This window comes from Cyprinodon tularosa, unplaced genomic scaffold, assembly GCF_016077235.1.
Source record: "Cyprinodon tularosa strain WSP-4 unplaced genomic scaffold, ASM1607723v1 ctg124, whole genome shotgun sequence".
NCBI lineage: Eukaryota > Metazoa > Chordata > Actinopteri > Cyprinodontiformes > Cyprinodontidae > Cyprinodon > Cyprinodon tularosa.
In genome coordinates this window covers 3568964-3574374 of record NW_024038048.1, presented here as the reverse complement: position 1 = coordinate 3574374, position 5411 = coordinate 3568964, and the positions used below count along the sequence as shown (strand labels likewise).

At 39.8% G+C, this 5411-nt stretch overlaps 1 long non-coding RNA gene across 1 annotated transcript; it reads left to right on the top strand.

Annotated features, from left to right (window-relative positions):
- The first annotated feature begins 3400 nt into the window (after positions 1–3400).
- Positions 3401–3729, top strand: LOC119777527. Its single transcript, XR_005279926.1, has 2 exons — positions 3401–3513; positions 3629–3729. It is a non-coding gene; the product is annotated as an uncharacterized LOC119777527 (long non-coding RNA).
- The last annotated feature ends 1682 nt before the right edge of the window (positions 3730–5411 follow it).

The following is a 5411-nucleotide window of genomic DNA, read 5'->3' as shown; positions in this document are numbered from 1 at the left end:
AAGCTCTGTGCAGTTCACAGACTCTCTGCCTTGGAACGGCGACTGAGGAAAAACGAGCAGTATTTCAAGGATTATGTCCATTTCATGAACGACATAATCAATCGAGGAGATGCTGAGAAGGTTCCCCAAGCTAAACTTGACAATAAACCAGCCTGGTATATTCCACACCACGGAGTATATCATCCCCATAAGCCTGGGAAAATCAGTGTGGTTTTCGACTGTTCAGCACTCTCTAAATGATAATCTCTTGACTGGACCAGACCTGACTAACACACTAGTTGGGGTCTTATGTAGATTCAGAAAAGGGTCGATAGCTATAATGTGCGACATAGAAAGGATGTTCCACCAGTTTCGAGTAGCAAAGAAACATCAAGACTATCTAAGGTTCCTCTGGTGGGACAACGGTGATCTGAATTCAAAACCCTCAGTCTACCAAATGAAGGTGCACCTCTTCGGGGCAGCTTCATCCCCTGGTTGTTCCAACTTCGGATTCAAACACCTTGCATCTCAGGGCCTTGGGAAGTTCAGTGAGGAGTCTGTCAAGTTCATAAAACGAAGCTTTTATGTAGATGATGGCTTAATTAGTGTTGACTCACCAGGCGAAGCCATCAATCTCATTGAGGAGGCAAGAGCCTTGTGCAGAACAGGAAACCTTCGGCTACACAAGTTTGTATCCAATAAAAAGGAAGTACTTGCCACAATACCACCTGAAGAATGTGTACATTCCAAAGATCTGGACATGACCCTCGGAGAACCTCATATTGAGCGAGCACTCGGAGTTCAATGGTGCATCGAATCAGATGAATTTCAGTTCAGGGTTGTGGTGAAGGCGAACCCACTGACAAGAAGAGGAACTGTTGCATCAGTTTATGACCCTTTAGGATTCGTAGCCCCTTTCATATTGGTTGGCAAACAGATCCTTCAAGAGTTATGCAGAGACAAAGTAAGCTGGGACGAAAATCTCCCTGATCACATTTTGCCAAGATGGGAGTCATGGCTTAAAGATCTGCCTCATTTAGTTGCCTTGAAGATCCAAAGAAGCTATTGTCCACCAACCTTTGGAAAGGTCAAGCATTATGAACTTCACAACTTCTCGGATGCGAGCTTCGATGGATATGGTTCATGCTCATACCTCAAAGCAACGAGTGAAACAGGAGAAATCAGTTGCTCACTTGTTATGGGGAAGGCGAGGGTGGCTCCAACCAAATTAATGACTATTCCGAGACTTGAACTGTCATCAGCTGTCACTTCAGTCCGTAATGGCAAAACCCTTAAGAAAGAGCTTGAGATAGAAAATCTAAAAGACTATTACTGGACTGATTCAAAGGTGGTTCTCGGTTATATCAACAACGACGCCAAGAGATTCCACACGTTTGTTGCTAACCGCATTCAGTTCATAAGATCTAACACTAATCCTGAGCAGTGGAGACATGTCAGCTCCGAAATTAACCCAGCCGACTGCGCCTCTAGGGGGCTAAGTGGAGCCCAGCTGAAAGAGTCTAATTGGCTGCAAGGGCCAGACTTTCTGTGGCAGCAGCATCCACTACCTCAAGGGGAAATGGTGGGAGAAATTGAAACAACTGACCCCGAGCTTCGTAAATCGTATGTTCAGGCAGTTAATACAAAAGAAAAGAGATCAGTGGTGAATCGTCTCACTAAATTCTCTGACTGGTCTAGAGCAGTGAAAGCTGTCGCTAGGCTCAAGAGACTAATTCGAATGTTTAAAGGTGTTCAGGCAAGAACAAATGACTCAACCAGTCTTGAGGAACAAAGAGAAGCTGAAATCTTAATCATTAGATTGGTGCAAGAGGAAGCTTTCACTGAAGATATACAGAAGCTAAAGCTCCAGAAACAATACTCACTGAGCAAACACAACAAGTTACATCAGCTGAATGCTTTCTTGGATGAAAATAACATTCTCAGGGTGGGAGGACGACTGTCTGAAGCAGCTTTACATTATAATGTAAGGCACCCTGCAATACTTCCAAAGAAATCTCATGTGTCATCCTTGCTTGTTAAGCATCATCATGAGCAAATATTTCACCAAGGGAGAGGCATGACAATGAACGAGCTGCGTGCAAACGGAATATGGATCATAGGATGTGGAAACGTGGTCTCATCTCACATCCATAAATGTGTGAAATGTAGGAGATACCGAAGAACACCTGAGGTTCAACAAATGTCAGACCTGCCGGAAGAAAGAACCAAGACCTCTCCTCCCTTTACTTACTGTGGTCTAGATTGCTTTGGTCCCTTTATTGTGAAGGAGGGAAGAAGAGAGTTAAAACGCTACGGGTTGTTGTTTACCTGTTTGTGTTGCAGAGCGGTTTACATAGAGTTACTAGATGACTTAACTACAGATGCTTTCATGAATGCACTAAGAACGCTCATAGCCATCAGAGGACCTGTGCGCCAACTGAGAAGCGATCAGGGTACAAATTTTGTAGGTGCCAGGAGATTGTTTTCTGAGTTATTAAAGGGAATGGAAAAAGAACAACAAAGAAAGATTGGCTGTGAATTTGTGATGAACGTTCCATCTGCGAGTCATATGGGCGGCGTATGGGAACGTCAAATCCGAACAATTCGAAGCATCCTGTCGGCCATGCTCGACAAATCTGCAAGCAGACTCGACACCACAACTTTGAGGACCTTTCTATATGAAACAATGGCTATAATCAACAGCAGGCCCTTGAGTGTTGAACATCTTCGCGATCCAACTGGTCCAGAACCTCTCACACCAAATCATATATTGACCATGAAGTCATCAGTTATTCTGCCTCCACCTGGAAAGTTCTGTGCAGAAGACCTTTATCTGAGTAAAAGGTGGAGAAGAGTGCAGTTCCTAGCCAATGAATTTTGGCAAAGATGGAGGCGTGAATATCTGCTTAATCTACAACAAAGGCAGAAGTGGCAACGAAAATCACGAAACTCACAAGTAAATGACATAGTGATACTGCAAGATGACAACTCACCAAAAAACGAATGGAAGCTTGGCAAGGTGGTGGAAGTTCAGCCCAGCTCAGATGGCATGGTGAGAAAGCTGAAGCTACTTGTCAGTGACACCCCACTTGAGAAAGGAAAACTACAAACCAGAGCTACTTACCTTGAGAGGCCCATCCACAAAGTAGTTACTTTAATAGAGGCCAACTAAGTTGTAGACTCAATCTTAAAGTTTTTCTTAGAAATCTCTCAATTCAAGTTAATGAGTGATTTGGTGGGAGTGTAAGTGCTTTTGAATTCTTGTTAAAATTAATCATTCATAATTTATGTTGTTGTTTAGGTAAAACTTTAAATGAGTAAATTCATGGACGTGTTATAAGATAAAATACGGGTTAATTTTATAATTTATTTCATAAGTTTGCTCTTTTCTGCACTGTTATGTTTAGCCAGGAACCAATGTTCATACTTGTGTACCACTACGTTAAATTTAATAGATGCTACACTATGAAGCAAGATTACAAAGCCTGATTCAAGCGTGTAAAGAACCTCTCTTCATGACAAGCGGCTAATGAGGTATTATTATTTGTTTTAATGATAAATCTGTTTATTCCTATGCAGCACAGAATCTTGCTCTTATTTGTACTTGTACACTGTTTGAGCTGATATATATATATTTGTGTCTGTACAGTTCTCACGGCATAAAAGTATGAACGTCATAAAGAACCTTAATGGAGTTTCATGTTGAACGACATGAGAGAAAAGACGAAATAAATGCCAGTTAAAGAGAAACCAATCCGTGTCTGTCGTGACGAGAGTTACAATGTTTTTATTTTGTAATTTATACCTGCACTACAAGAAAAAGCACAAGAACTTGCACTACTAATGTCTCACAAGATAATAAAGCAGTGACACAGTAACAATTCCTGACCCAAAACAACTGAAATATAAATGTTTAGAGCCAATAAAAGGTTGAGCCAGTAGAAAAGACGCAATATCCTTAGACGGCTGTCTGAAACTCAGAGCTTTGAAGAATCTGAATTGTGTTCTTTTATCTTTGTCTTCCATACTCGGCACAAAAAACAGAGTTGACAGGCCTCCAAGCCCCAAGGACAAATAACATTAGATTAGGCAGAAAAGGTTTTAGTTAGGAAGAAACCTGCTTGTTCTCTGATCCTTGCCACTCAAAATTCTCCACAGTATGCATGCTCCTCCCATTAGATCTGCACCTGCTGTTTGAAGTTAACCCAGCCCTCTGACTGCCTTCTTACCTTAATAGTCTGAATATGCAAATAAGAAAAAGATCTATACAAGCTAAAGAAAAACTGCCGATACATGCACTTGTGATTTTGCTCTTTTCTTTTTGTTTTTCATAAGCAATAGGATCACGCAATGCAAATTCAAATTGGTTACTCCTGTTCAGTTTTATCTAAAATATAGCAGTAAATTCTGAAGACATAAAAATAAGATGAAATGTATTCAATTGTATCTATTCGCATTATAAAAACAAATGCCTTTAAAACTGATTAAATGCTTTAATTTTATTACTATGGAGTTATGTGTGTGTAGGTAAGAAAAAATAAAATTTGTTTTGACAAAAAAAGGTGTTAGGGCTACTTAACAATTTAAAAATATGCATCCCAAGGAAGATTGCCATCCTTGATTTGTTCATCAGATATAAATATAAACTACATCAGTTCAGTTAAAATTTGTGCTTAAAGCTGCATCCATAATGTGCAAACTTGAAATTAGTAACACATGATAACTTACATAAACTCCTTATCAAACCAACAAAGAGAGAGAAATTGACATTAAAGAAAGTTTATTTTCCTCAGTTATATTGAAGAAATGCTCATATAAACTGTCAGCTCTTTATTTGTTACCCTTTTTGGTGGAAAAAAAACCAACATTACTCGTTATTTAAATTAACTGTAATTCAAACTAACGATGATCAAAAAGCAGCAATTTCAAATACTTGATTAAATAGATTTGTAAAAAAGAAATACAAGGGTGATCTTTGTGTCTTATCAACAATATCCAACTTCTTCGTTGAAGACAAAGTGAAAGGATTTTATTTAGTTTTTATTTAATTCAAACAAATGCAAGCATTCTGTGCCATATGAAGCTAGACCAAGGCCTAAAGACATATGCTGAGTTCAAATTCATGGGCTGCGTCCTCCGAAGGCCAGATTCGTAGGCCGATTACGTCATAGCGCGGCGCCGATGCATCCTTCTTTTTGCCTGTTTTGCAGGACGGGTCAAGCCTTGGATATAACGTAGTGATTCAAGTGATTCATTGCGAGTACAAGCGAGCCGGCTGCTCCGTAGGCCTATTCAGAGGAAAACAGTACTTGGCACCAAACAGTGGTGAATATTGGTTCAGTTTAATATAATACAAGTATGTGAATAGCTCTGTCTTAAACTAATGAAAATAATTATTTAAATGGTTATTGAGTGAGATATGTGTCAGATAA